Source organism: Amblyomma mixtum, chromosome 1 (assembly GCF_055824585.1).
Source record: "Amblyomma mixtum isolate Tamu chromosome 1, ASM5582458v1, whole genome shotgun sequence".
Classification (NCBI taxonomy): Eukaryota; Metazoa; Arthropoda; class Arachnida; order Ixodida; family Ixodidae; genus Amblyomma; species Amblyomma mixtum.
In genome coordinates this window covers 176079465-176101227 of record NC_143012.1, presented here as the reverse complement: position 1 = coordinate 176101227, position 21763 = coordinate 176079465, and the positions used below count along the sequence as shown (strand labels likewise).

Sequence of the window (21763 nt, the reverse complement as noted above, 5' to 3'; positions counted from 1 at the left end):
ACAAAACAAAAGAGGGCTGAGAGGGCAGCCCTGTCGCACCGAACGCGGCACGCTAATGGGGGCCCCCAGACTCTTATTTACGATCAATATCGTCGTGCAGTTTCGGTACGCCAGGGCCACGCCCTTGCGGATAACTGACCCAACATTCGCATGGTCCGAAATAGAAAACAAAATTTCGTGATCTACGCAGTCACAAGCTTTCTCAGGGTCGACCTGTAGAATGGCCACCCGACCATTCGAGTTATCACAACACTCAAGCACACTTCGCATCTTATGAATATTGGACATTATTGACCTCCCTTTTATCCCACACGTCTGGTGTGGCAACCTCCGAGCCAAAACCTTCATAAAGATTTTATATTCAACGTTCGTAAGTGCTATTTGTCTGTAGGCTGTAACCAGTCGCATTTTATCTATTTGATCCGTTTTAGGAATGAGCACCGTGTGGGATCACCCATATGACGGAGGCAGTGCATTTTGCTGTGTAGGCTGCGTTAAAGATCACGTTCAAAATAGGGACAATTTCGTGCTTGAATTCTTTGTAAAAACACGCGCTGAGCCCATCTGGTCCCGTCGATTTACCGGGGTTTAAACTGGCGATTGCATGCTCCACTTCAGCTTCAGTGATAGCCATTTCTAATCTCTCTTTTCCGTCATCACCGAGACGCGGCATCGCCGCCAGAAACTTATCTTTAAACGTGATAGTGTCTACCACGTGGGAAGCGAACAGCGCTTGGTAATGCTCGTTGAAAGCTGCTTTTATGTGGTCGTTGTCCGCCGACAAGACACCGCCCCATTCTATTTTGTCGATGTGGTTTCTTTCAGCGTTTGCTTTTTCCAACCCTAGCGCTCGTTTTGATGGCGTCTCCCCTGCAGCTATGTCTTCTGCCCTTGCCCTCAGTAACGCTCCCCGATACCGTTCTTCTTCCATCAATTCTAGTTTTTGCTTTGTTTTCCTTACACCTTCAGTCCATTTCCCCGGCGCTAGAGATTCCTGTTGAAGCAGCCTATGGAGCAGCTTCTTTAACTCTGTCTCTTTTTTTTTTCTTGAAACCGTATACAGGCAGCCCTCTCTATTGCTTTAATTTTTATAGTTTCTTTACACAGCTCCCACTGTTGCCATATGTGCATATTTTTACCGGGGCCTATTTTTGCAATTTCTCCTTTTACTATGCTGGTATACAGTTCGTCCTGCAGGAGTTTATTATTGAATTTCCACATTTCCCACGAAAAATAATTCCCTCTCTTTACCATCCCAAAACAACATTTAACTACACAATGGTCAGAAAAAGATACTGGCACAACATCGTAACTATGACATTCAGGTAAGACATCGACGGATGCATAAATGCGGTCCAGCCGTGCATGGCTAGAACCCTGAAAGTGTGTGAGCTTTACTGCACGCGTTCCCTCAAGACACTCTGCCACATCTTCCATGTTCCATTTCTCAACCATTCGCGATAAAACTTGTGTGCTGGCATCTCTAAACGGTCGAGGGCTTGTCTTATCTCGCGCACTAAGAACACAATTAACATCGCCCAGGACGACCAGCTGTCTGTCACTACGAGGGCGCTCTTCGATGCTATAAATACTGCGCCCTTTCTTCTGCTTCATTAGGCGCGTACAGACAAATAATCCGCCACTCGACGTTATTCAATCGAAAGTCAAGGAAGACACACCGGCCCGACACACAAGAAAAATGATCTTGCACTTCTAGCCCCGGCAACTTCTTTAGAAAAAGAACACAGCCAGCCGATGTGCCTACAGCGTGGCTAACTACAGCAAAAAACGAGGACGTGACACGTTGCACCATGCTCCCGGTCTCTTCTTCGCCGTCTACTTTCGTCTCCTGCACAGCCAGTGCATCTATGCCGTGCTCCGTTAAAAGCCGAAAGAGCTGGCCTTGTTTTCTCCTTCCTGCCAGACCTCTAACATTCAGGGAGGCGACTTTCAGCGGAGATGCAGGAGCCATTTCTACATAAGAAGAAGGGACCGAAAGCGTGGTACTTACCTCTCGCGTCCAGCACATGGCTAGACGTCACCGCCGCCGTCGCCGCCGGCGTCATCCTGAGCGTGCACCTGGCCAAGCTCGGAAGGCGCCTTGTCGTCGGCGCGCGTCTCGCTCGCAAGGTTAGGGTGCGGCCGAAAACTGGCCCGCCTTGCTTGAGGCGTCTTTACTGGTGGTTCCTCTACGCTGGGCGCCGCCTCCTTGTCGCCGTCGGGGCTGGTGTCTCCATGGGGACTCTTCCCAGGCGTAGCCACAGTGGTCGCACGGCCACCGGTGTTCTGCCGATGACCCTCGGTAGGCTCGTTCGCTACAAAGTCCATGGGCACTGGTAGGCTTTTTGCATCCCCCGAAGGCGCCTCCTTTGACTGAGGCGAGTCTCCCGTTGGTGGCTGGAGTCCTGGTCCACTGGCAAGGGGGGCGTCGCCGCTTGAAGTCGCCGACGTGTCCAGCGACACAGGGAGGTTGCCCAACTCGTCGGTACCCCTCGCTGCGTCCTCAGCCTCCGCGACATCCATCAGCTCCCCGCTCTCTCCTTTCCCTCCGAGCCCGGTCGCAGACGCGTAGGTACGGACGCAATCCTCGTCCGCATGTCTGTAGCGCCTGCACTTGGAGCACCTGGGAACCTTGCAGTCGCGACGTACGTGACCCGCGCCGTGGCAACGCAGGCACTGCATCGGCCGCCCGGGCACCACCACGAGAGCCAACTCGCCGGCGACTCGAACCTGGTGGGGCAGGTCGTCCACCTTCATACCTGGCTTCAACTTGAGCAGCACTGTTCTCGTGGTGGATCCCTTCTCTTTCATTCCTTGAACGCGCCAACACTCCCGCGTCACCTCGGTCACGTTTCCGAACGCCGCGAAAGCAGTCCGGATGTCGTCGTCAGCGACGCCGTGCAGCATCCGATGCAGGCGCAGCTTTACCTGCTGATCCTCCGGGTCGAAAACGATGCACCGGCGTCCCTTTACCTCAAGCTCCTTCAAGGAGGCTAATTTCTTCGCGGCTTCTGGGCTGCTGAAGGTTACCGCCCACACGTGGTTTACCTGGTACGCCCCAAACGCCACGACGTCGGGGAGCGCACCAGTGTTGGCGAGGGCGTCCCTGAAGTATTCGACCCTGTAAGGTCTCACACGCACATCTCCGTGCAAAAAAAACTGTGTTTAGAACAACACGTCTGGTGGGCAGGGTAGGCAAAAAGATCTCATACTCGTTGTCTTCGGCGCTGAACCTGTTTCCGCAGCCATCGATGGCCGCCGTCGTCGCTTCGTGGGATCTCATGATCCTGCGTCCGTACACGCCAGTGGCCGGAAGTAGAATGAGAACCACCGACGCCGATGTTCCGTTCGCATACTGCCCATCGCTTTATAGCGTAGCTCGGTGAGTAAGCCGGCAAAAGTAAAGCAATGCGTTGGCCGGGAATCAAACCCGGGCCACCCGCGCGGCAGGCGAGCATTCTACCACTGAACCACCGACGCGGATGTTACGTTCGCCTACTGCCCATCGCTTTATAGCGTAGCTCGGTGAGTAAGCCGGCAAAAGTAAAGCAATGCGTCGGCCGGGAATCGAACCCGGGCCACCCGCGTGGCAGGCGAGTATTCTACCACTGAACTACCGACGCCTATGTTGGGCCGCTAGACTGATCGTTTGTTGAGAGCGCAACCTGTTACGCAAGTCTACCTTCATGTAGGTCATCGCCCCGGCTGCGCCTGCCACAGAGAAACGACTGCTCTTTGTCGAAAAAAACTGCTGTGATAAACCGTGTGTTCAACGAGGGCATGGACTGCATTCCTGAGCATTTATTCGTCGATCGAATGCGTTTCACATTCACCGTTTAGAGCCACTTGTTGCGTTAGTACTAACATACCCAAGAACTGTAGACAAAAGCATTTTATGCGAAGCATATTACTATAGTAGGATACAACATAAACAAACAGCAGTTGCTAACACTGGGCCGCAGTCCGCGACGTCTTGTATTACTCCGCTGGCCAATCGCAACTTTAAATGAAATCAGATTTTTTACATTTGACTATATCAAACAATCCATGTATCAAAATTCTAGAGCTCATAATTCTTTCTCTTGTGATAAGCTTCTTGTTTACGTAACAAGAAACGTTAAACCAGCGGACTACTGTTTTGTCGTGGAGGAATTTTGTGCGCTGAGGCTGAATGGGGGCGGAGCTTATCTGCAGACTTAAGTTGTATAGGGGAGCCTGCGCTGCCCAGGTGGCACTGTAGTTATTCCACTGTTCGACTAAAAACTGCTGCCGTCAGTCTCTTGGGCCGCTACAAACGCGAGGGCACATTCTGAACGATTAGAAGCCCGCGTTTGGTTCATAGCAACATTTGCCTCGCTTCTGTAGATATAACCCAGATAACTGACACGCACCACGTGTGGCTTCGACAGAGCGCAGAAGCTCACGCCAATAAGCTCAGGAAGGTGGCATGAAATAGCACTACAAGTGCACCAAAAACTGCTTGCTCCTCTCGCTATGCTGTGTTACGGCGCTGCAATCGACACGGCAAACCTCAGCGCAGGTTCCCGTCGAGCCCGTCGAGCGCGGCGGTGGAGCTACCATTCACCTTCATTTGACCTTGATTGCATTACATTTGATTAGATTGGATTAGATTAGATTGGACTGGACTGGATTGGATTGGATTAGATTAGATTAGATTTGAATAGATTACATCGGATTGGATTGGATTGGATGAGAGTGGATTGGATTGGAGTGGAATGAATTGGATTGGATTGGAATGGATTGGATTGGATGGGATTGGATTGGATTGGAGTGTAGTGGATTGGTTTGGATTGCAGTGGATTGAATTGGAATGGATTGCATTGGATTCGATGGGATTGGATTGCATTGGATTGGATTCGAGTGGATTGAATTGGATTGAAATGGATTGCATTGGATTGCATTGGATTGGATGGAATGGGATTGGAGTGGAGTGGAATTAATTGGATTGGATGGGATTTGATTGGATTGCATTGGAGTGCAGTGGAATGAATTGGATTGGAATAGATTGGATGGGATTGGATTGGTTTGGATTGGATTGCATTGAATTGCATTGCATTGGATGGGATTGGATTGAATTGGAGTGGAGTGGAATGAATTGAATTGGATTGGATGGGATTTGATTGGTTTGGATTGCATTGGATTGGATGTGATTGGAGTGGAGTGGAATGAATTGGATTCGATTGGATGGGATGGTATTGGAATGGATTACATTGGATTGGATTGGATTGCTTTGGATTGCATTGGATTGAATTGGATTGCATTGTATAACAGATGCATCACCACAAGTCTAACCACAAGCACCACCACCAGCTACACTACGAGTTGTACCATGGCGTACGTACGGATATTGCTTTCGCAATTACCGGGCTTAACCAAGCTAAGCCACAGATTTTTTTTGAGCGGGAAACCATTTATGAAAGCATTTTTTTTATAAAATGCAAGATTGCCTTATAAAAGTCACTATATCTGCAGATACCGGACGACAGTCTTGTATTTTTTTTTATTAATGATTTTGCTCTCTTCAAAAGCATTTTCTATTGGTTTGTTGTGGCAGTCTTGAGTGTTCCATGCGATCGATAAAAACACTCCAGAAGAAAGGTTTTGCTACACTTGAGAAGAATTAACCATCACCTTCAATTTCCAGAAAAGGGTTGTAGCACCGAAACAGACAACCCACCGAAAGCTAAACCGTACAGGCGTAGCTTTCTGTGTGTTGTCTCCTTCGGCGCTACAATCCTTTTCTGGAAACATGCACCAGCTATCCCTCCAACAAGTATTACTCATTACCTTCAATATTTCCATAAGGGTGTCTTGCAATTTTCCTATTTTCAAAATTTTTCTCTTAGAATGTCGCACATGCAGATTGTATTTTTTGTTGTCCTGCTCTTCCCCGAAGTTCTAGGTGTATATCGGGAGGATATTGACGGAGAGTAATCGAGTGACTATTCGCAGCTAGATGACCATAGGTCTCTATATTTTTAAGAAATACGTCGAACTTAACGGTATTATGTATAAAGTTTGCCACTTTTCTTTATATACAATATTTAATCTCAAACTTGGAACCTCACGTCAATGCCCTGCTTTTCAGCTGCCATCATCCCAGCACTTTTTTGCTAACTTCTGCAGCAGATTCATTCACATTGCCTTTCTTGTCACTAAATCCTGGGGGCTAAAGGCGAGTGCCAAAGTCTGCATCGACATCCGGGTGGATACTGCCAAATTCTAAAAAAAATGTTCAGTTATTTTACAGAGTTACCACCCACTGCCCTTGTGTCGTCTTGGTTAAGTTTCGTTTGTAGCTTCGCGTTCTTAGACACCCTGACCTAGCTTCAAAGAGTAGGGCGTTTTCTTTCGTGTTATCAAATTACAATTCCTTCCCGATTTCCATTTTCCCATTTTTATTTATTTCTACAGTCTGCTCCTTTTCCATTGAAGTAGTCCAGTTCTTACATTTTGCATTTTTAACCTGTCGTATAAAGCTCGTCATTTCTCTATCCTTCTTTAGTGCATACTTACTTGTTAGTTTGTTAGTTTCCTGCTTTGTTTCCCGGTCGCTATAACCACCTAATTTTCAACACCGTAGAAATCAAGTTTATGTTTTTTGATCTACTCAAAAACTCACAAATCACTTGCTTTCTTTATCGCTTGGCCGTGCTTCCCATTGCACTAGTGACAGCGTGACAATCCTTGGTATTCAACTTGATTATCACCTAAAATTTCATCATCATATGAACCAGCTGAAGGAGGAAGCCGTGTTTGGAATCCCTGCTCTATAATAAAATCTCTTTCTTTTTCTCTTCTTCCGAGCTCTTATCGCTTTATTATGCGTTTATTCATGCCCATATCAACTACGACACTGTAACACGGTGATACGCACATCACTGTCATTTGCGCTCGAAACAACACATTCCAAACCAGGCCGTACCCATCACTACCGGCAGTTCATATATTTCCAATGATACGTGAGTATAATCTTATTCATCAATAATTTGCTTCACTGCAATCTGGATGTCATGCTATTCAGGTGAATTGACCAGAAAACTGTTTTCAGTTTACTGAGAATTTATTTTGTAGAATAGTAACCTCACCAGGTTTGCAGCTCACAAAAATTTTCTTGCCACCCCAAGTCTGTGCTACTCATAGAGTTCTTGTTTGACCTCTATTTCTTTATGGAATGAGTTTCGAATGGAACTGCCCTGAGTTTAAAATTATCCATGTCCTTGTCCATGCGCAAATCAACTTTGAAATTTTTTCTTTCACAACAATAAGACTTGACAGGTTTGTGTGTGTACATTTTAATATTGATTATTTGAGTTGCTCCACTCCGCTGTCTTTCTTCTTTTTGTAGCCGCCGCGGTAGCTCAGTGGTTATGGTGCTTGGCTGCTGGCCCGAAAGACGCGGGGTCGATCTTGGCCCCGGAGGCCGAATTTACATGGAGGCGAAATTCTAGAGGCCCGTGTACTGTGCGGTGTCAGTGAACTAACGTTAAAGAACTCCAGGTGGTCGAAATTACCGGAACCCTTCACTACTTCGTCCCTCATAGACGAAATCGCTTTGAGACGTTAAACCCCCATAAAACCATCTTTATGTATTTCGTGCTATATAATATCTATCGATGGTGACATTATTTTACATTTCTGTTTTTCGCCCTGTTTATGTGTTTCTTTCGTTTTCATCCCATTTAACGTTTTGATATGAATATTACCTTTCTCAGTATTGCACAAGTACCCGTATGTATTGGTGCTGGTTTATTTTTAATGCAGATTAATGTTAATTTATGGAGGATGTCGTTACAGCCTCCTGACTGTGGGTCCTTCGCCTGCATACTGATGTTTATGAGCTCCTCCCTCATCTACATCATCAATTCTAATTAATTACATTAATTAGAAACCAATGCAACTCGTGCAAAGTTAAACTCGAGAGAGAGTATACGATACAAAAGCAATATTGCACCTAAAGTGCACTAACACAAGAGAGAGATTACAACACAAAATAATTATTGCACTAACAGAAGAGAGAGGCAAACAGATTAAGCTGTAAGATTAAGGTGTAAGATTTATTTTCCGCCGCTACGACTTTCATTTTTCACCCTCATCTGCGATGTCTTCCCTAAGCTTAAGCCCGCTCGCATACCGCCGAAAAACTGAGTCCTTAAAACTTCTTCACTCCATAGTCCATTCTGCTAATTGCCTTTCAGAGGGTAAGTATATCTCGTTTTCAAAACCATCTGCAACCAGGAGCCATGACGATCTTAATATCCAACCTTTGTTTGCCCGCACTAACGTTTTCAAATACAGTTTTTTCCGCGCACTGTGGTAAGTTGGAATTCTTTGGACGGTAACATTCGTGCATTAGCAGTCTCTGATTTTGCGTCGGCAATTGAGTCCTAGCATTGTATGTTGTTGTTCTCAGCGTGTATATTTCTAATGCTTGTAATGTACCCTTGTATGCGTGGAATTGTTCCACATTTTATGTACCCACTCCTGCTATAGCCCACAGAATGGGGCTGCAGTATTTTCAAATAAATAAATAAATAAATAAAATTGTTAATTGACCTCCCCGTAAATATACCATTTGGGAGTTATTACCAAATAGCTGAGCTTCTACGTACACTAACAATTTCAAATACAGCCCGAGGCACGAGCTCCTGTCCGGTCGACTCCATGGTTCGTCCTCGTTTTAGAAGCAGCAACGTGTGTAGAAGAGTACGTGAGGGAAAGGGGCCTAGCCTGCTCCACGGAAAAGTCGGAACTTCTTAGGGTAGGGTCCAACCCTACCAAGGAGGAACTGACAGTAAAGTTAGAAGGCCAAAATATACTAGAAAGGGATATGATTCGCATCCTGGGCATGTGGATCCAAGGAAGCAGGAGATGTACCTACACAATTAGCCTACTAAAGAAGTCAACAGAACAAATAAGCCGCATGATAAAGAGGGTATCACAGAACAGAAGCGGGATGAAAGAAAGCGACACAATCAAGCTCGTCAGAAGCCTGATAGTCAGCAGAGTCACGTACTCGTTGCCATACCACCGCATGACCAAGAAAGACAAAGAACAGACGGAGGCGCTGCTAAGAATGGCGTACAAGACGGCACTCCACCTGCCAAGATACACATCAAATGAAAAGCTGCTACAAATTGGCCTAAACAACACATTCGAAGAACTAACGGAAGCCCAGCTAAGTGCGCAAATAGCCAGGCTCCAGCAGACAGCCACCGGCCGCAAGCTCCTAAAGAGATTAGGGCACAATGTAGAAGGGATCGCAGATAGAACAGCTAGCATTCCAGACGAGGTCCGCCAGACACTGGACATCAGCCTTCTGCCGAGAAACATGGATCCCAACCTCCATGCCGCTAGAAGGCAGGCCAGGGCAGACTATGTGAAGCGGGACCTAGCCACAATGGAAAACACAGTATACACAGACGCGGCCCTCTATCCATGGGACCACAGGACCAGAAAGTTCCGAGTCGCGGCAGCAGTGGTAGATTACATGGGGGAACCAATTAGCAGCGCGACATTAAGAAACTGTACGGTAACGGAGGGGGAGGAAGCTGCCGTAGCTCTAGCGGCGGCCGAAGGTTACCGTAGGAACAAGTCTTTGATAATCCTAACAGACTCCAAAGCAGCATGCAGGAACTACATACAGGGCAAAATAAGCAAGGAAGCGCTGAGCATCCTCCTCGAAGCAAAGCTTCCAAATAAGACCTTAAGACACAGGATTTTCTGGATACCGGCACACACCGGGATAGAGGGTAACTCGAGGGTAGACAGCCTAGTTCGCGAGATCACGAGCCGAGCAGGGCAGTCAGAAACCCTGGAGGACCCCATGACGGTGGAACCAACGTATGCAGAAATATTAAACTACTACAGAGGGCGGAGATTCAAATACCCACCACCCCACACATCATTAAAAAAGCACGAGGCGGTCTGCTGGCGGAGACTGCAAGCAGGGACTTTCCACAATTTATACATACTACATAAAATGTTCCGTACACAATACAGGGACACATGTCCGTGGTGCGGAGCAACCCCCACGCTATATCACATCACATGGGAATGCGAACGTAACAGAGCATTTCACAAGCTAAATGACCCGAATGCGGAACAATGGGAGGGCCTGCTGACCAGCAGCGAGCTCACGGCCCAAAGGGCACTGGTGCAGCACGCCTGCGAAGCAGCAAGACTCAGCGGTGCCCTGGAATAGGGGCGCCGACCTTGTGAAGAGGCCGAAGACATGACGACATCGGCCCAACGCTAAAACCTGATTTTTGGAGCAATAAATGTTTTTCACTCACTTGCAGCGAGCCATGATCAGAGACCAACGAGCCGAAACAGCCACTTCAGTGAGTAAAAATGCTCCGAGAAAATAAAAAGCAATGCGTCGGCCGGGAATCGAACCCGGGCCACCCGCGTGGCAGGCGAGTATTCTACCACTGAACCACCGACGCCGATGTCCGGAAGCTTCGCTGATCGTCTATTCATAGCCACCTGTTACGCAAGCCTCCGTTAAGTAGGTCATTGCGCCGGCCGGCCTCTGCTACACAGAGGAGCACTCTATGTCATGAGAGCTCTTGTGTTAAAGCGAATGTTCACAGCATTGAATTTTCGGTATATGGGCATGAAATTCTTCTAAACGACAATGTTTTTTGTATGTGCGGAACTAAGCAGAGAGGGAATTTCTGAAGACTGCATTGTTCGTTCACTCCTGAGTACTGCATATATACTTGGTGTAAGCATAGCAGGCCGCAGCCGTTCAGTAACGTACTTACTATAGGTTTGCAGTGACTTTTCACACGGCCATGTTTCAGTGGGGTTAGTGGCATCGCCCGCGTGCTGTGCGATGTCAGTGCACGTTAAAGATCCCCAGGTGGTCGAAATTATTCCAGAGACCTCCACTGTCTCTTCCTTCTTTCACTCCCACCTTCCTCACTTTCTTATGGCGCGGTTCGGGTGTCCACCGAGATGTGAGAGAATTACTTCGCCATTTCCTTTGCCAAAAAAACAATTTTTCATTTTTTCATTAAAGAACACTAGTTCGCTGAAATTATACAGCAGCCCTCCACTACGGCGCCTCTTTCTCTTTTTCTTTCTCTTCCACCTTACTCGCTTCCTTCACGGCGTCGTTGAGGTGTCCGCAAAGAATTGACAGTTACTGTAGCTTTCATTTCCTCAAAAACCAATTCTTTTTTTCGTTTTAGTTCCGTGACCCACCGCGCTCTCTTCGCGTCTCAGAAAGTTAAACCTATCATTTTCCTATCCACAGCTTGCTGAGACAGTTTCTGCCTTATTGCTTAGTATGTGCAAGGTACAATTTTTATAAATTTTGTTTTTACCTCGAGGGACCAGAAAGTACCTGCAAAATTCACTCCGCTCCATTCTTACATCCTGCATATGTGAGTGCCATATCCACCAATTCTAGACAAAAACATTTTTCAACGTTAAAGAATGAACGCAATCTTTATATATTCTATAAGATTTCACTATAACAGCAAATAAAACAGCACAACTGGTGTCCTGCCGCCTTTCATTTATTTTTTTGCTATTCGTGTTATTGCTAGTGTCAGAACCGTTCCCCTTTTATTTTCTATGGCAGCCTTGACTGCTCGATGCGAGCGATGGAAGAACGTTGAAAGAACGATATTGCTACTGATAAAAAGAATGGACCATCACTTTCAGTATTTCCATACAGCACCAAATAGTATTTTAATATTCGAAATTCTTGTCGAAAAGTGCTGGACACGCATGGTGCAAAGTCCTAGATATATGAATTACCTTGCCGCGACGAATACCGCATGTTGGTTTTCACCAACATGCACTACATGACGGCAGAGCTCTGCCATGGCCTTTCTTAGCTGTAGAAAATCATTCTTGACGTTCTGTGGCAGTTCACAGCGATTTACATTGTGTATAATGCATAGTTTTGCTCAGGTGTAAAGACGGAAGGACCAGACAACTGTACGACACAATAATTACACATTGGCAGTGAAGGAATGCAAATTGCTACGCAGTTCTGAAGAAAAAAGAGCAAGCTTCGAATTAATACAAATGCTCATTTAGTTCATGGTACGTGACGGGCTTCATAAAAAAGATATTATCGTACCGATCATTACCAGTCGTGCTATCTTGCTTTTAGTGTCTCATAACCGTAAGCAGTCGTCTGTCGTTCAATGTTTATTTTATATTGAGTTTCAGCTTCAGTTTCTTTATTTCTACCACAGCCAAAATTTTACATCATAGGAGAATTCCCGTAGAAAACACGTTGGGTCGGGAATATCACTTTCAATACCATGATATAAACAGAAATAATTACTTTATTAGTAAAAGAATTTTTTATATAGGAAAAATTCTTTCCTCTGCAGTGTCAATAAAAATTGTGAGGCAACCGTTCGTCGCACAGCGTTCCGGGTGGTGTCATACGCGCTTGTGTGTGTATTGATAATGTGTGTATGGGTTGGTGTCAGTGCACCCAGGGACATTAATGCTTTCACATTCCCGCACATAAGCAGTCCTAAGTGTCGGTGGCGAATTTTAATGCGAAAACGTTACTAACCCCATTACGAGAAAAACCGGCGGCGTGTATTAGTCTTTGTGCTCGCATGCGATGCAGAGAATCCCTGTGATGACAAGAAAAATAGAGCTACGTCATTGAGCGGTCGTAAGACGCAGTCAGTACGCCGAGCACCGCCATTTCAGACAGTAGTAGAGATGTGCGTTTATACATACGCCCATTAGCCGACCTGAGTGCGACGCCAGTTTTCCCGACTACATTCGTACCGAAATTGTGAGCAACCGTTCACCTTACAGCGTTACGGGTGGGTTATATACGAGAGAGAGAGAGAGTACTGTATATTTGTCTGAATTATGTATTATACCTCACAACAAGAAATTGAAAGTGAAACAACATTGAAAAAATCTAGATCAGTTTATTTTCATTTTCCATTCATGTATCCATATCCCTGGTTTGTGAATAAATTATACGGGGTGAAAAACAGCTTAACCGAAAAAACCTTCTCTCCTCAGCAACCTTTGCTAAAGGAGGCATAACTGAAAGGGGGCGGCAGTTTTTCAACCCCGTTTTCACTGTCTTGTGTCTTGGTATCATTAACTTTATATTGTGATGCATAACAACCTGTGCTGATTTTTCTTATATTTAGAAGGTGGTTCGCACCGTATGAAGCATTTATTTCACCTGCCAACCTTCCGTCCATTTAAACTACTTCAAATTCCTGTCAATATTTTACCTCGCGTAATGAACGCACCTCCATAATTTTCAGAGATTCTTTGGAAAATAGTGCGTTCAGGGGGTGAGTAAACACTGTAATACTTTCGAGTGTAAATAGCGCAGGTCTGCAGTGCAGATTGCAAACAGGGGCGCGTAAATATAGGTTCACGGTTCTAAATCTTTCTGTTGAATGCTAGCTGAGTGCAGGGCAGTTACCCGCGCACCGCAGTGCAACAGTCCAGTCCCTACTGCATCTGTTAGAATTGCAGGGAAATTTTCTGTCCCCTTCCAATTGTCGGCATTTGACTATATATGCATACATCACAAAACAATCCCGAATGCATTGCGCTGAAGAATCGGAGTTCCAATGGGAAGGGCACGACCGAAATCAGCGACAAACACATTCGTCAGGAGAAGTAAATGCATCACAAAAGTGACATTGTAGATTTATTGGCGGGAAGCTTGTCGATCCACAGTCAAAAAACGACGAACACAGCAGGCAAGGTTTACCATGCTAAACATCTACCGACGGAGTAGACCACTAATGCATTTACAGACATTAGAATTTCAAATCTTTATTCCGTTGTCGTGTCCTATTTACATCTCCCGTTCGTATGTAGTACCTCGACCAGTATGGCACTCGAACCCGCTTGTACCTTTGCCTCCGTGGTATCTGCATGTGGGCCCAGCAGCTGCGAGATTCAATCAGGGCTCGCACATCGCTTTCTCTTTTAAGGCCCATCACCATGGACACATCCGAGGCGCACCATTGTATTCGAGACAGAAGACAGCTATATTGAAGAACGGTCGCAAGCTAAAGGACACAATATTCTGTATTGGCGAAGATTTTTCCCCCAGAATTCATGAAATCAGGAAAAATCTTTGGGCGAGCGCGAAAAAAGAACGCGAAAGAAAAGAAAAGGTGTCCTTAGCCTTCGACAAGTTATTCATCAACGGCCGTGCATATGTCTGGGACAATGAGAGGAATAATCGAGTGCCTCTGAAGGAACATGATGGGAAGACGAACCAGCCACCTCTGGAAAAAAAAGTTGGGCTGAGGCTTAGCTAAAGTGTTAAGCCTGGATATCTCGAAGCGAAAAGCTTCGTGGCGATGCTCGTGGTTTGGCTTAAGGTTTCATACGTAAGGTTACAATTTGGGTAAAGCTTTCTGGCCTTTCCAAAACGTGTTGTCTTAGGTATACAAAGCTTGTACAATCATTATACAAGGCTATTAAAATCTCTTTATTTCTTATTCTTCAATGGACACAATGTCTTCACTTTCTGTATAGCCATAAAGATGGCCCGGTGGTCAGAGTAGTAGCAAGCAACTGGCGCGCGACGTAGCGCGCGGCCTCTTCTATGGCCGCCGCCGCCGCTCACGCGTTCTCGCAACCCCTTGCGAAAGAATCTTCTCCTCTTGGGATGGCGGCGGCGACAGCGCGGCAGCGGCGAGCGGTAAAACGGTGGCGAGAAGGAGAAGTGGCGACGTAGCGCGCGCCGCGGCGGCGCCAAGGGGTGGCTCACGCGAAGCACGGTGTTGACGAGCCTAGTGAAGCTTTTCGCTTCAAAAGCTCTACCGATCTAAGCCCACCAATGACTCGACGAGGAGCATGGTCAAAGAATTGACGACTATCAATATGAATGCGAGAAGCGTTATAAATAAAGTCGAATCCCTAGAGACTCTTCTGCTTGAGCACGAACCAGACATAGTTTCGATTACTGAAACCTGGCTCTCCCAAGATGTCAGAAATGATGAAATTGTTCCACCGAACTATGCACTTGTCCGAAAGGATCGCGCCTCCCGCGGTAGTGGCGTAGCACTTATGATACAAAAGCGCATCCCATTTGTCATGCTTCCTGAAGTAACCGATGCTGAAGCTGTTTTCTGCTAAGTTATTTGCAACAACAGCAACATTATAATTGGCAGCTTCCACAGAAGCCCTTCTTCTGGACACGAATGCATATCGGTAATTCAAGATTTCCTCCAGCAATATTGTTGTAACTCACGAATCATTCTAATGGGCGATTTTAACCTGCCAGATGTCGACTGGACTACCATGCATCACATTTCAATTATCTCCGACGCTGTAATTAATTTGATAATAAGCTTTAACCTCCATCAAATCGTTCTCGATCCTACACGCGTACAAGGCGCAACAAAAAACGTTCTTGACTTGATTTTAATCAGTGAACATTTCCCCGTCCATCGTGTTGCAACCCACGTCATCGAAGGCATCTCAGACCATAAAATCCCAGTTTGTGAATGACCGCTACAGTGCACCACGACATGCCACTGTCCAACCACCACCATAAAAAAAACTTTGCAAAGGCAGACGACGCAGCAATCCTAACTTACCTCGCCCATGAATTCGACAGCTTTGCCGAAAACGCATCAGACAGATCTGCAAACATATATAGACGCTACATGGCTTACCTTTAAACGCGCTGTACAGTACTGTGTGACTAACTTTGTCCCGCTCAAGATCAAACGCATCGCTAAAAATAACCCTTGGATCACTAGAGACGTCATTCACGCGCAGCGTCATGTAAAGAGGTTACGCAAAGCTGTCAAGACCAAAGGTGGTAGTCATTTGAGGAAATCTAAACTAGGTATTGCCGTTGAAAAGCTCAAGCAGGTCACGAAACAAGCGAAAGACTACTACTTCAATGTAACTTTCCCAAGTGTTTTTAAAAATAATCCACACAGGTTTTGGAGCCATTTTCGTTGCCGTAAAACGGTGCAGTCCGGTCTCTCTGTAGAAGATAAGGCCAATACTGCTAATAAGTACAAGGAGTTCTTCTTTTCAGTCTTCACTAAAGATAACGGCATCATCCCCGACTCCTGCAATTTGCCCCTGTTAAATATTGAACCTCTCAGAATTACCGACGACGGGATTTTCAATCTTCTGCTGAACCTAGATCCAAAAAAATCAACAGGTCCGGATGATATTCCAAATGAGTTTTTAAAAAGATATGCCGAATGGTGTAGCAAATACCTTGGTGTTATTTTTCGCAAGTCTATTTCATCATCAAGGCTACCCGGAGACTGGAAAATGGCAAAGATCATACCTATTCATAAATCAGGGGACACTACCTCACCCTCAAAATACAGGCCTATCTCTCTTACAAGTACATCGTGTAAAATTTTGGAACACATAATTTCGAAGCACATAACCTCATTCCTGGAGCGCAATAGTATACTGACACCCGATCAGCATGGATTCCTACGCGGGTTATAAACCGTTACTCAACTAACAGAGTTGTACACGATCTAGCACTTAATATTAATATTTGTAGCCAGACAGACATAATATTGCTCAATTTTTCAAAGGCATTCGACTCTGTATCACACTATAAGTTGCTAGGAAAACTAAAAACTATTATCGGGGAAGGCGAATTACTATCTTGGTTAGAAGATTTTTTGTCAAATCGGTCTCAGTTTGTTGGAGTATGTTCCATCCAAAACAGTTCCTTTAACGTCGGGCGTTCCTCAGGGATCAGTCCTTGGTCCGTTGTTTTCTGCTCTTCATCAATGACATAACTAATGACATTGATTGCAGCATTAAGCTCTTCGCAAATGACTGCATTATTTACAAAACAATTAACAACCGCGAAGACCATATGTCGTTGAACAGTTCTCTAAAAAATAATATAATGGTGTAACACGTGGCAAATGACAATAAACACGAAAAACTCCGTTTGTATGACAGTAACAAGAAAAAAATTCCCGTTTTGCTTTTCTTACTCTGTAAACGGCGTTCCATTACCGAAAACTAAACACCGTAAATACCTAGGTATTAGGCTGTCCTCTGACCTGAGGTGGGACTTTCACATTGCTAATATCACGTCTACTGCTTTACGGAAACTTCTCTTTATCAGGAGACGCTTACGATCCGCACCAATATCTTCTAAACTCCTGGCCTACAAAACCCTTGTAAGGCCAGTCTTAGAATACGCGAACACAGTCTGGTTCCCCCAATCAATATCTAACATCACAAAACTTGAGGCTATACAACGCAAAGCCCTACGAATAATTCACAATAAATGCAAGCGCACAGATTCCTCAAAATTGCTTGCAGCTTCATCCGGTCTCGAAACACTATCCGCAAGAGCAAAACAAGCGCGCTTAAAATTTTTGTTTCAATTATTACACGAGCAGTACGGGATAGATGTGCAAAAATACGTAACATACTCACAATCGCCACCTTCACGGCACAAACATAAGAACACACTAAGCGAGTATGTGTGCCATAATGGCAAGTTTAAGCATTCCTTTTTCCCTCTCTCCATTAGTGAATGGAATCGCTTGGATCGTAACATCACCTGCACTCAATCCTTACATCATTCGTGTCACAGGTAGAGCATTTGTCGTAATGCACAGTGGCGATGCAACAACCGTGACCGCAAATCTAGGCAAGAAGACAACCCCTTCTAACTTGTCGTGTATGCGATTTTGAGTGCATTCTGAAGTTGTGCCTACCATTGTCGAAGATCTGTTCTGTATATCTTTTTGCTATGGCCAATTCACTTTTCCCTACCTTTGCTTTTATGCCATGTTTGCTGCCTTTGAATAATATGTTTATATTTGTTTTCTTTTTGCACTGTACTAATTGTCCCTGCTATGGTCTTGCAATAAGACCAGCAGTATTGTAAATAAATAAAAAAATAAATAAATGTGTCTTCTGATATCTAGATGCATAGCTTTACAGATCGAAAGAAAATGTTCAATGTTTTCTACACTGCTCCTGCCTGGTACACAAATGTCAGCTCCTTGTTAACGCTTACGTCTATATTGCCAGCTTCCAAGCAAAGCTGATTTAGCCCCAAATAAAAGGGTACTGTCTTGACTTATCTGTCTTGACTGTTTCCTTCCGGGTTTCACCCTTTCCAGCTCTATGTTCATGCAGGGAATCATTTGCCCCATTTTTTTCGCCACTCTGCTGTCTCGGTTTCGCGCAGTACTCTTGTACATCAATTTTATTTATGAGGCAACTGTAGAATAACTGTAGAACTGTTATTAGCGTACTGAGGAAAATGGCCTTCTCTACCGATAAGTAGCAAAATCGTGGTTTCAAACATTGTCCTTCGCTCGCACGTAGTGTTCCAGACCGCCACGGAAAACGAATGGGGTCCGTTTTTGACAATAAAAAGTGCAAAGCTACAAAACCTAGCTCCCAGGTAGCGTTTGCGAATATGTTTATTGCTGTTGCGAAATCTGACGGTATGCGAAAAAATTGCCTTCAGAACAAATTCCCACTAAAAATGTTTCGTCCAGAATTTTTGGGCATGTCATCTGTAGTTTGTGTACTACATCTGTTTAAGCACAGTACCCTGTTCGCAAAAGTCAGCCGCAGAACCATTACGCACTTTCACAGTCCTGCTGTCACCTTTAAGCTAATTGCACATACAAAGGGTGTTTCACCTAAGACATTACACAACTTTTAAAAATGGGCTTTTTGAATTAAAGGAGTGATTTTTTGGCATAGCATTGTCAGCAGTGTAGTACATCATAATACAGGCAAGACGTGCTGACTAGCAGGCTTGGTAACTAATACTGAATAGTTAACTTTTAACTATTATTGTTAGGCTCCTTAATTATTGAAAGGCGTGTAGCCTACCGCAAGTAATATCCATATCAGTTTTTTTACTTTGGAAAACGCGTTTACCGTCGACGCTGTGGCCCTACAAATTTTGGCTATTTCGACGAGTTACGGGCACCGGAGAGGTTGCTTTGCCTGCAAGCTTCTCGAAAGTACTTGTAGTATTTTGGCGCTGTGCAGCCAGAAATTGTTGGGCCACAGCGCCGGCGGTGAAGGTCCAACACCTGGTGAAATTCCAAGGCACGGGACCAGGATTAGCCAGGATGCGTCAAATGCACCCGCTGGAAACAAATGCGGGGCGTTTTGGTCTGGCGTGTTACGATGATGGCGATTCCGACTGCAACCACAGCTAATTCCGCGCAGATTAACTGAACTGAAAAACCACGAGAGTGGTAGGGCGCTCGGCTGCTGAACCGGAGTCACCGGGTTCGAACCAGGCCGCGGCGGCCGTGTTTCGATGGAGGCGAAGCGCAAAGAATCCCATAGGCTGTGCGATGCACGTTAAAGGCCTACTTGACCAAAATTCTGCTAACTGTCAAAAGGTTTTTTTTTTTTTTTTTACAGTACACTGCCGGAGTATGTTACCCTCAAAACATTACATTAGGGATTAAAACAGTATATAAGGCGCCAACGGCACGCAAAAATCAACCTCTTCAATACCGAAACTGGAAAAACGGCCGTCATTACCACCCGCCCGAAGTGACGCTTGCTTAAGTCGGGAGGCGGGAGTCTGGACAGGTCCGGAGCGTCTGCTCAATGCAGCTCGTGCAAAGCATTGGTATTGGTAGCGGGTGCAGTATTTTGCTCAATACATGCTGGTTATATATGACAAAAACACTTACAAAACCACATAACACGCATCTTCAATAGAGGGAAACAACCGAGAAAAAGTTCTAAACGTGTTTTATTCGATGTAGTATGAAGTGGAAAACTCCTCGCGCAACCTCAGCGAAGATTATGATAATAATAAGAATGTTATAATAATAACATAACAACCACACCACAAGGAAAAAACAAAACTCTTCTGGGTACCGAGTCATGTCCGAATAAAAGGCGAGAGAACAGACTTGTGCGCAGTTCAAGCAAAGGCAAGCAAATTTAAAAAGTAAATAGGCCTTTTAAGGACTGCATTAACCTCAGAAATTAAGAACATCAGAAATTAAGAAAAAATGGCAGGCAGTCCGCTTGGAACACCGAAGCAAATAACCAACTACACTTGGTAAAGTCCCTTTTAGATAAATGGAAGTCGAGCACGCTCCAGGAACGTTTCAAAGTGATTTTCTGTCGACTTCGTATAGACCCCCCACACCTTGCACATAACTTCATCCTTACAAAAGAAGACAAGCCAACATCTGAACTCTGCAAAGAAGTGGTAACCATAACCACATTTTATGTTCCTGCACTCAGCTCGTACAACTAACACGAAAGCATTTCAAACAACTTTATGCTTAACACATCCCATTGCACCCTAGGTTACTCCTGGAAGAAAAAGCATTTCTTGAAATTTCCAACGTTTTTAAATTTCTAACGTACCAAAGCTTCTGAAGAAAGTGTGAGATGCGAAATCACTTTAGTTTCTTCCCACAATGCATACAAACCTTGTGTGTGGCGCATAATGGCCTTAGTTGCTTATGTGCCATTGAACCCAACGCAACACAACACGCATCGCAAAAAAATCAAGGAGCATCAAAAAGTGAAAAAAAAAATGAGCGCCCAACGTGGGGCTCGAACCCACGACCCTGAGATTAAGAGTCTCATGCTCTACCGACTGAGCTAGCCGGCCGACACGAAAGGTGTTTCAAAAATAACCACAGAAAGAATGGGAGCAACAAAGAGATAGCACGTGTCGTTGACGAGGAGACGGTCGGCGGCGTCGGGGCAGCCGACCTGGCACCACAGCCGTCCTGAGAAGCTGGGAAGCTGTGCGAAGTGTTGCCTCTCGCCCCTTTTTTTCTCCTCACGTTCTTCAAGCCGTCTACTGCGCTCGGCAGGTCGCAGAGTATGTGGCGCTGTGCCATCTAACGCAGCAGGAAATGCGAGGACCCGCTCAGAGAGTCGCGTGAATGCGGAAACAGCCCAAGAAAGTAGAAGCAAATGGATGTTGTGTTGTGCTGTGCCGTGTCGTTTTCTTTTGCGTTGTGTCGCGTTGCGCTTACTGGCGCATAAGTATTTAAGGTTATCATGCCACAAGCTGGAGGTAAGGGAAAATTGTTTCACCCAGAATTTCATAAAATTCTGAAAAACAACGTTGGTGTAGAGGGCTCCCGGTAAAAAAAAAGCCATTGGAACCAATTGGATTTCCCATGGGTTCCAATAGGCTCGAATTGGACGACTTCAGTTTCCACCAGGTTCCAAATGGTACGGTGTTCCAATTGAATGGTGCAAATGGACTATCCAATTGGACCAGTTGGGCTTCCAATTGGTGAGCCTATAGCGTGCCATCGGGGTCCGGCCGCAGAAGACGACGACAGCCCCGGCACGCCTGTCAAGCCCGCGCAGACTGGATTTCGTGGCTGCTTAACTGCATGCCGGCGGCACGCTGTCCCGTTCCCGCCTGGCTGAGCGCGTCTAGCCAAATATATTTGTGGAGACCCGACGATTTCTTGTGTCTGCGATTCTTCGTCGGCGACGAATGTGTCTGCGATTCGTCGTCGGGTCTCCACAAATATATTTGGCGGGACGCGCTCAGCCAGACGGGAACGGGACAGCGTGCCGCCGGCCTTGCAGTTGATGATCATGATGATGATGTCCTCGGGCTGAATAAGCAGCCACGAAATCCAGTCTGCGCGTGCTTGGCAGGCTTGCAGGGGCTGTCGTCGTCTTCTGCGATGATTGCTCGCTATATGCCCAATTGGTATTAGCCATTACATCCAATTGGTCCGCCTATCTGCACCCAATTTATCCAATGAATGTATGCATA

At 45.6% G+C, this 21763-nt stretch overlaps 3 non-coding genes across 3 annotated transcripts; all 3 read right to left on the bottom strand.

The window, feature by feature from the left end:
* Nucleotides 1-3552: 3552 nt before the first annotated feature.
* On the bottom strand, nucleotides 3553-3623 carry TRNAG-GCC (transfer RNA glycine (anticodon GCC)). Its single transcript has one exon. It is a non-coding gene; the product is annotated as a tRNA-Gly (tRNA).
* Nucleotides 3624-10398: 6775 nt separating this feature from the next.
* On the bottom strand, nucleotides 10399-10469 carry TRNAG-GCC (transfer RNA glycine (anticodon GCC)). Its single transcript has one exon. It is a non-coding gene; the product is annotated as a tRNA-Gly (tRNA).
* A 10084-nt stretch (nucleotides 10470-20553) lies between these two features.
* Nucleotides 20554-20626, bottom strand: TRNAK-CUU (transfer RNA lysine (anticodon CUU)). The gene has a single exon. It is a non-coding gene; the product is annotated as a tRNA-Lys (tRNA).
* Nucleotides 20627-21763: the final 1137 nt, after the last annotated feature.